Source organism: Phoenix dactylifera, chromosome 7 (assembly GCF_009389715.1).
Source record: "Phoenix dactylifera cultivar Barhee BC4 chromosome 7, palm_55x_up_171113_PBpolish2nd_filt_p, whole genome shotgun sequence".
Taxonomy (NCBI): Eukaryota; Viridiplantae; Streptophyta; class Magnoliopsida; order Arecales; family Arecaceae; genus Phoenix; species Phoenix dactylifera.
This window is the reverse complement of record NC_052398.1, coordinates 10591385-10601737: the sequence shown is the minus strand read 5'-3', so window position 1 is coordinate 10601737 and position 10353 is coordinate 10591385.

The following is a 10353-nucleotide window of genomic DNA, read 5'->3' as shown; positions in this document are numbered from 1 at the left end:
ACCAAATCTTCAAAACCATACCTAGTTGGTGGCTTGATAGTACGCTTGGGTCTGTCTGTGGTTATATTATGTTGCTCTTGATCGACTGAGGTAGAAGTCTCCGTACCCTGAACATTATTCTCCTTGACAGAACTCTCTAACTCCACCTGCACCACCTGCTTATTGCTGCTGCAACTTTCTGGCATCTGCTTCTCTTCTTCTTGAGTACTTTTCAATATGGCTTTCTCATCAAAAACCACATCTCTGCTGATCACCACCTTGTTTGCCTTCGGATCCCAAAGCTTGTACCCTTTCACCCCTTTCTGATACCCCAGAAAGATACACTGTCTAGACTTCGGGTCTAGCTTTGACCTCTCCTCACTAGGAATATGCACATAGGCAGGACATCCAAATACTCTCAAACCTGAGTAGTCTACCTCATTACCTGTCCATACCTTCTCTGCAACCTTACCATCTAGTGCTGCCCTAGGTGACCTGTTAATCAAGAAGCATGCCATATTCACTGCCTCTGCCCAAAAGTTCTTTGCAAGCCCTGCATTTAACCTGAGACACCGTGCTCTTTCAGCTATAGTCCTGTTCGTCCTTTCCGCCACACCGTTCTGCTGAGGTGTCTTGCGTACTGTGAAGTGTCTCTTAATCCCATGCTGCTCACAAAACTCAATGAACTTTGAATCTGTGTACTCAGTCCCATTGTCTGACCTGAGGCATTTGATCTTTCTCCCTGTCTGATTCTCTACTTCAGCTTTCCACAACTTGAACTTGGCAAACGTTTCTGACTTGTGCTGCATGAAGTACACCCAGACCTTTCTCGAGAAATTATCAATAAAAGTTACGAAATATGTATGTCTACCCCGTGATGCTACTCTGACTGGTCCCCAAACATCTGTATGAATATAGTCAAGAATACCCTCTGTCTTGTGCGTGGCAGTCCTGAATTGAACCTTGTTCTGTTTTCCAAGAACACAATACTTGCAGAAATCCAGTTTGCAAGTTTTAACACCCTTCAGGAAATTTCTTTTATGCAGTTCCAGCATACCACGTTCACTCATATGACCCAAACGCATATGCCACAAGACTGTATTATCAGACTCAGATTCTGCAACAGCAACTCCACCTACAACAGTAGTTCCTATCAACCTGTAGATGATCCCTGCTACTTTCTGCCCCTTCATCACTGTCATAGCACCTCTACTAACCTTTATTACTCCACCTTGAGATTTGTAACAAAACCCGTTAGAGTCTAAGGTACCCAATGAAATTAGATTCTTTCTCAAATCTGGAACATGTCTAACATCACACAACGTTCTAACCACACCATCAAACATAGTAATTCTGATATTCCCTATTCCAATGACTTTGCAAGATGCATTATTACCCATCAAAACAGAACCAGAATTAACTAACCTGTAGGTGTCAAACCAATCTTTATTGGGCGTCATGTGATAGGAACATACTGAATCCAGAATCCAAGAATCAGCGAGATGATCTGAACTGGACGAAACTGAAAGTATGTCACCGTCACTGCTCTCTGTATCTTCTTTCACTATATTTGCAGACTTGGACCCTTCAGATTTGTCATCATCTTTACCTTTTCTTTTTTCAGGACAATTCCGCTTTATGTGACCCTGTTTTCCACACTTGTAGCACGTTATGCTCTTCTTTTTTCTAGATTTAGACCGAGATTTACTGCGATTTGATCCATTCCTTGTATTGCTTCTTCCACGCTCCTGGTTACCCTTCACCACTAAACCTTCTCCCTGAGAACTCTCAGCACTAGCTTTCTTCCTCTGATGAAAACCTAACAAGGCTCCAATGACGTCCTCTAACTCTAGGGTCTCCTTTCCCCACGTCAGAGTTGTAACCAAATTTTCGTACGTAGGAGAAGCGGGTAAAGAATGCAATAACATCAACGCTTTGTCTTCGTCTTCGAACTTCACATCAACTCGCTGCAAATCACTGATAATCTGATTGAACACGTTGATATGTTGGCTTAAATCAGCACCCTCTATCATCTTAAGACCGTACAGTTTCTGCTTAAGATAGAGCTTGTTCGTCAATGACTTGGACATGTACCGACTTTCCAACTTTGACCAAATTGCCACCGGCGATTCCTCGTCCATGACATGATACATCACATCATCAGCCAGACAAAGTCGTATATTTGAAACAGCCTTAGCCTCCAATTTCTTCCACTCTGCATTACCCATGTCATCTGGTTTCTTTCCATACAGGGCCTTCACCATACCCTGTGATACTAACAGATCCTTCACCCTCCTCTGCCATAGCCCGAAATTTCCAGTTCCATCGAACTTTATCACATCGAACTTTGCAGAAAACATCCCTACAATCTTATCTTTTTGCAAAATAAAATAGAGAAAAATAGGATCTGATGAAAAATAAGAAAAAATACCAAACACGCCCCTTCTCTCAGGATCTGTCCACGGACGGCCGCAGATGCGCGTTGGCGGCAGCACGGGTGCAGACGGTGCTCCTCCTCCGAGTCTATCCACGCGCGGCAGCGGGCGCGAACGCACGGGAGGTCCTCTTCTCTGGTTCTGGCCACGAACGGCAGAGATCCTCTCCTCCCCTTCACACAGGATCAGGCGCGTGACGGCGGATGCGGACGCTGGTGGGAGGACGTGGCGGTGGAGACGCACGGCTCCTCTTCTCTCGGCTGGATCTAGGCGCGTGACGGTGCACGACAATGGAAGGACACGGCGGATCTCCTCTCCGCCGCTGAATCAGAACCTCCTCCTTTGTTCACCTCCAGCCGGTCGTCACAGGGGCCTTTCTCCTTCCTTCCGCTCGGGAGCCGTCGGAAGAACAGAAGACGAGAACGTTTTCGGCTTTGGGAAGAAGAAAATGTCAAAACCAAAAACTCCCCCTCCTGCGATCCAAAAAACTCCCCCTTCTGCGTGAAGAAAAACCACCCACGGCTTGGGAAGAGAGCCTTGGGAGAGAGGACACAAACCCCTCAGCCCTCCCCCCCCCTCCCCCCCGTGAAACAGAGAAAACAAATCTCCCTTCCCTTCACGTGAACAACCTCCCACGGCTTGGAACAACCCCTTTCTCTTCTCTTGGTTCTTCACGGCGTTCGAGAGAGAACCCACCGGGAGAAAAAAAACCTCTTGCCTTTCCTCGGCTTGGGAGAAGACGCCTCTGATCTCCCCACGTGAAGAACACCGCCCACGGCCGCAGGAAAGATAACCTGGGCTCTGATACCAATTGTTGCGAAAATACAAGATCCAAACGGCGAACAGAACAATGCACAGAATTGAGAAAGGAAGAGGAAGAAAAAATTGAATACAGAGATTTACGTGGTTCGGCAATGTGCCTACGTCCACGGGAGCGAAACGGCCGTAACTTTTCTTATCACCAAATAACAAGGGTTACAAGATATATATAGAAAAAACCCTAACCCTAGAGTCCCAATCCCTATCAGCATCCCTGGTAAAATAAAACATTACATAATTATCCTAAAGATAAATACCCTGTCGCTCCGCTCCGCTCCGTTAGAATACCAGTGTCCACTCAAATAAGAATACCACTTAATATGAGTCACTTATTCTAACAGTAATCTATTTAAAAAAAATACAGGTGAAAGATGTGAGATTGGTTGGATTTCCTCAACCTCGGTATGCTACACTTTTTCGGAAATTAAGGGAGCATACCAGAATTCTTTGGCAGCAAGGAAATCTTGCGGTGTCAGAAAGCTCCAAGCTTGTGGCTAGCTGAAAGTGCTATGAACACAAGGTTTTTCCATAGAAGTACCATTTTAAGAAGATGGAGGAACGGGAACAACAAGATTTCCAAACCAGCAAGGAACAAAAGTCACTTCAGAGGAGGAGATTGCAAGTTTATTATATGACCATCTTCAGAGCAAGTGGTGTCCCTTTGTTCACAACGTGCGTATAAATCTTCCCTCCTCGTGTTTGAAATTCTTTTGGCCTATCATCAAAGAGAATGTTCTAGCAGCAGTGCAAGAGGATTTGGACACACGTGCTATGCCGACAGAGCTAATGCTGATCCCTAAGGTGCATAGGAATATGATTTCTGGAAAGAAGATTTCCTAGAAAGAGAATGCCTATAAATGTACTTTTGGCATGTTTGGTTAAATATGGAAAAGTGATAGATTTTCAAAGTGCTTATGTTTGGTTGACCATCCACCTTCCTAGAAAATTATGTGTAATTCCTATTATACTCTTAATAAAAAATAGATCTTTAATGTCTCTTTAATGCTGAAGGGTCTTTTTGGAAAAAAATAAAGATAGAGTGATTCCTACCTCATGGGAAAGTAACTTTTCCATGTTTCTCATGGAAAAGACTTTGCCATGAAATATGGGAATCATATTCCCATGAGAATACAACTTTCTCATCTCTCTTCTTTGAAAATTCCAACCAAACAAGTGGCATCTCATTATTTTTTCTTTGACCAAACTTTCCCCCTTCTTTTCCCCCGAACCAAACGAGCCCTAAGTTGTTGGTACATAGAATGAAGTATCTCATGCCTAGTATTGTCTCAAAAGAACAAGGAGCGTTTGTGGAAGGCAAAGCAAATTACCGACTACATTCTACTGGCTCCAGAAGTCCTGCACTCTATGGAGGCAGCCTCTATGGATTGCTAAAGGTTAATTTTAATGGTTCTCTAGAGGATAATTACGGTGGTGCCGGCTTCATAATAATGGTTCATGATGGACGGGTTTTGTTGGTAGCATTAAGAAGGCTCTTCGCAAACGCTGTCCCAGATGTAGAAATTCGGGGAGCCTTGAGAGGGGCTCAAGGAAGCTATTTTGGGCTTGATCTGCAAACAACTTAATTCTTCAAGGTGACTCTGTTATACATATAGAACGGCCCTAGAATTCCATCTCAGAATCCATTGCTAGGAGATATCCTTCGGCTGTATGCCTCCCTGAATTCATTGTCAACTTGACATATGTATAGCGCGGCAAATGCTGCAGCGAACTGGCAAGCTTCGTGGAAGGAAGACACTGATTGTAACCATTCCTCTGTCCTTCCATTTGACCTTTCCTCTATCCTTTGTCATGGGTCTCCGAACTAACCACAAAGCTCGTATGAAAGGCCGGCCAACCAAAGCTTGCCATGAAGCCTATGGATACTAATTAAAGCTCGCCATATGGCCAGCCCAGAAGCGTGCAACTAATTTCAAATTTTAAACACTCTCCATAGATAGCGACATCTCGGTCGAAATCTCGAACAACCTCTGAGATCACTCCAGCCAAACGGTCAAGACATGATTTGTGTGTGAAACACCAGCACCTGATTCTTGGAATGTGCGGGGGCCTGCCAATCCTAGCCGACTCACGTGCCCAAATTATGGGTGACAGGCTTGCACCTATGCCTATACAATCTACTCCCAGGAAACCTTTCGGTAAGTGCTCGCATGCCTTGACGAACCACTGAGAATCTTCTCTAATCACAGAGCGTCATCCTGACTCAAGCATTAAAGGGTCTCCGCCAAGCACACTCCAGAAAGAGGACTTCTTTGTCTTTACTGTTTTTGGTCGGAGCTTGATCGTAGGCCAGGACCCTGACAACAGCTCTCCATTCCAACTACGGCTATGCACGATCAAAATAGCTCGTCGCCAAGCACTCCAGCATCTCTCTCACTCGGTCCTAGGGCAAGTCAGTTCTCGGCGGCAATAGTTTGCATGGATGCAATAACAAGCCTTTGAATGCGAAAATGTTAACTTTTATTTTATATTCCTTTTAGCTTTATTTTCTTTTGTATCTTGTACATTATTACGAGAGAGAGAGAGAGAGAGAGAGAGAGAGAGAGAGCATTCGATCAAGCTAATCAAACGGCTGGTATTTCTACATCAACGGATCATGATTTCGGCCGTTTCGATTGTACTCCACCTCCAAATTACGGTAAGAAATAAATATATCCGCTGCGTAGACACTGCATGTCTCAGTCGTTTGCTGATGTTTGGTAAACGCTAAAAACGATTACAAAAAGAGTTGATGGCCGATCCAAAGTCTTATGTTATTGTTAATCTTGTTATACAAATGAGGGTAGACCAGGTGTCATCAACTATCAAACTAGGACAGACTGGTTGAACATGGATCTGGAATAGAATCCAGATCTAGCGATGCCTGTCAACTAAATCCTTTCCCATGGAACGTCAGATTGTTTGGTGGTAGTTGGTTAGGCCCATTGTGACAAGTGTTCTTTAGCCTAATAAGGCCTTTTATCAATTAGGAGTTGGACCCATGTCAAGTGATAAAGAAGAGGATTCATACATATTTTATTTTAGTGCATCAAGCAAGGGTTGGCATAGAAGTTGAATAACAATACTTGAGTTGCTTTATTGAGGGAGACCATGTCCAGATCAAAGAGGTGGCAACATGGGGAAAGAACAAGGAGAAAATTATTCACCTCTAGTCAAAGAAGAAGAAACTTTAAAAGTTTTCACCTCTCACCGGATGTTGATTGATAGGGTCCTACTCCGCTCTACCGGATCCTCCACAACCTTAGAATCTCCCGGCAGGGGGCGATATAACTGATAGATCTAGATTATGATGCACAATAGATCTGATATCGTGATAAGATCCTATCTTAAAAATTCGAATATTTAGATGAATAGTCCTAAGAGTATATAAGCACCATAAGAGTCCTTAACTTATCGGAGACTGTTATTTCGCTCTAATTTTTAGCACATTTTTTGCATTCCTTGTACCAAATGCTAGAGATCCTTTCGCCATGTAGGAATGGATAAAATTGAGTTTCCTCAAGTTAAGAGTCAGCGACATGTCTGAGTTGCTATTTATGTAAAAGTTTATCTGGAAAAGAAATCTAATCTAATCAGGTGTTCTGGACCTTAAATTTTTTTATTATCCAAAGCCACTTGCGGAATTGCTGCTATTGCAGCTATGTGACATTTGATGATGATATAACAATACCATATTGTGCTGTATACCCTAGTCACGAGTTGGTGGGTAGGCTCCCACACATGAACTGTGGGCTACGAGTTGCTATTTTTCACCGTTTTATGTAGGTGGGAGATGGCATGGTGACAGTTGCTACTTGATAAGTGCTTCAACAATCTTCAGCCATTGTTGGAGTTTAAGAGTCCTGCAAAAGGATTGGAGAGTGAATCCTAGGCGACAGACTCGGAAGCTCTCATTGTTCATCAAGGTACCTATCATAAAAGGATAGCTAACAGATGATCATGGAGAGAGAGCCTAACAATTGTGTGGTTTGTAAGAGTTTAGAAAATTTAGCAGCAGAACAAATTCAAAGAACTTGACATAGGTTGGATTTTCATGGACAAATTCCTAGAATCCAATTCAGCCGCATATCTTCTCATTCTTAAAATCCATCCTTCATTCTGGTACCGAATTATGTTTTGTCTGCTATGTGTAAGGATTATCATGTAGGATCGGTCCCGCCCTTCTCAGAAAAAACTCTGAATGTGCTCTTTTTTTTTTTAATCCGAGATTTCTAGTTCTTTCTCTGGAGGCCTTATGATGACATGGAGATGGTAAACATATTATGTTTGGGCTGGATTGAGCTGGGCTGTTCCAGGATGTTCATTTACTACTGGGCCAAGATCGGTCCTAGACCTAGCAATCTAGATTCCCTCAGATCCAAGCTTATTGTGGTCCCTCATTTTTATGGTCAAGTAAAAAAGAGAAGACACTCATGGACTAAATGAGACAAAAGAGAGAGAGCTTTTTCAACAAATCGTGGACAAACGATCAAAGGAAGGAGACAGACATCCACCTTTTACATTTCTTTTCTTAGCTTACACACATATAGCTCCGGGGGAAAAGCTCGTCTTACTTTTTTAACATCAAGCATGGCGAGGTTTCCTTTAAACAATTATGTCATGATCAAGAAAGTCAAAATTCCTATTAAACTTAGGGTGCGTCTGGTTACTGGAATCGGAACCGGAACCCGAATCAGAATGGCCGGAATCAAAATCGGAATGGGACTTGAATACTGAGAGAGAGTATGGATTGGATTTTGGGAGATTGGGAATTAACATACTCTTAGAGGTTATAGTAAATTATGGAGCTTCAACGTAAAAGCTATGTTATCATGACCCTTCATTCTTATGAATATTTTCATGAGCAACTGAGATGCTTCCTTTATTCGGGAAAGCAAGTTTTATGTGCTGGAATCGACATGCTTGCGTCAAAAAGTGAGACCATCCTGAGTGGATTAGATCTTATTGCCCCAGTCGTAGGACTATTTGGAGTGGGATGATAAGGTCATCTTCCATGGCTACAGGCATACATGGGTTCCATTGGATTCTTAGACCACTGCGCGTCTGTGAATAATAGTCTTGTGGTCGAACAGGCTTGAACTAATGGAAGAAGGCAGTAAAACCGTACAATTTAGCTAGGATGGATTTATTCATGGAGGTGTTATAAACCGTACAATTTGACTTGGTGGCACTGCTAAATTTCTCTTTGATATACTTGCTAGAAATTGAATATAAAGGGAATACAATTAATTAGGATCACCTAGGATATCGAGAATAATCAACGTGCTATAGTGTAGGGGCCATGGGGGGCATCTTCAAAATTTTAGAACACTGAAATAGCCATCATGGACCGAAAATTATAAAGACCGATAACTGTAGACTAGAAATAGAAGTTCCGATCGAGAGGGATATTTTGTTATAGCGCAGCCATTGGAAGGATCAGAAATTAATTACCATTTAAATTTTAAAGATTTGCTTGGACTCCCACTCTCCATCTTTCTTTCTATTGTATTTTATCTTTATTTTTATTGTATTCTATCTCACCGTATCACATTCTATAACCAATATGGATAGCAATAATAGGCCACGAAAGTGGCAAAAAAATTGCATCACAAAGGAAGGCCGAGAAAAAACCAAGAGGATGAAATGAATGAACCTAGATAAGGAAATTGCATTGAATATCTCAGACATGATAATATTCATCAGCCAAAACATGACAAAGTTTATCACCGCTTGGAGATATGGCTTTAGACGTAAAGCTTAATTAGTTTGTCTTTAGGGATTAATTGTTGCTAAATGTCGAAAGCAAGGTACAACTACATTTTTTTTCTAAGCAATGCACAATATTGCTATATCTTTTTCTACAGTAAAGAATTCAAGCTTTGTCGCATTCTTAAACGATTGCCTTTCTATGGAAAAGAAAAGAATCTTCATAAATTTATGACCGACATACAAGAATCCAATTAAGTCTAGTATAAGATTCTTTGCTGAAATATAAATAATACGTGTTTAATGCTAAATTCTCTATTCACAGTAACAGGTTAAGAATTACATATAAAAAAAATACACCAACATTTTGACCATATCTTTTGATGCCGATCAAAAGCACAAGGATCATAGCTCTAGTTTTTTAAAGGTTTCCTTATCTACAAATCTCTAATAAATACTTGAGGAGATAATTAAAAATGTGAAATTTGTAATTAGGCAAATAATATGTCAACTTATTGTGCCATCTACAAGCGAGTGAGAATTGGAAGTGCAATATAGCACATATTGATGCACCTGGAAAGAGAAAAGTAGAAACTGCTGTTGGTTACTAAATACTTGGTGCACAAGTGCCTGGAAACTTGTATATAAATACAAGTAGACTCTTAAGCGAAACTGCCATAAAAAAAGGGCCAAAATGTAGATATATTTTTACTCTATCAGCATATACGTATGCAAATAATCATTTTGAGAAAATCATAACTCTTCTATTGAAACATAAGAGAACACATGGTGCCAATCTTATTTTCTGATAATCCACTCCTTTCAACATGAAATAATAATTTTAAAGAATTTTTGAAGCCCTCGTCTTCTAGCCACATGGTTGTGCATCTTAATCTTAAATTTCCAATTAAACGATGTCGAAAGAGGCAAAGAAATAATATAAATGATTTACAAGTGATAACAAAAAATAGAGAAAAGTAATAAACAATATCTAAGACAATGCTAGATGATACTTCTTGAATGAGAATTCATAATCTACACTCGATAGATGGGACCAGGTTTAATGATTATGGTGGTAATTATTTCTAGTTGCAATGTCAACTGTCAGCAAGAATCAAAATCTCATCAGTGATTTAAAGACCATACTACAGTGGATTAAGTACAAGATGCTGCGCCCCAAGCCGGCTACTGCATCAGCCAAGATATCAGAATGTGTCAGTGCACATACCGACCCATGTCTACACTACTAGAATGCGGACTACAGGTAACCACTTCCATCTTTTACTAAATACACCCTACTTCCAAGAGAGAAGCAAGAGGACTTTACCTTCCAACAAATAGAGTTTATTTACCAAGTTAATCAACAGAAATTTATATTTTATCTGATGGAAAATTCAAGCACCCCATTTCATGT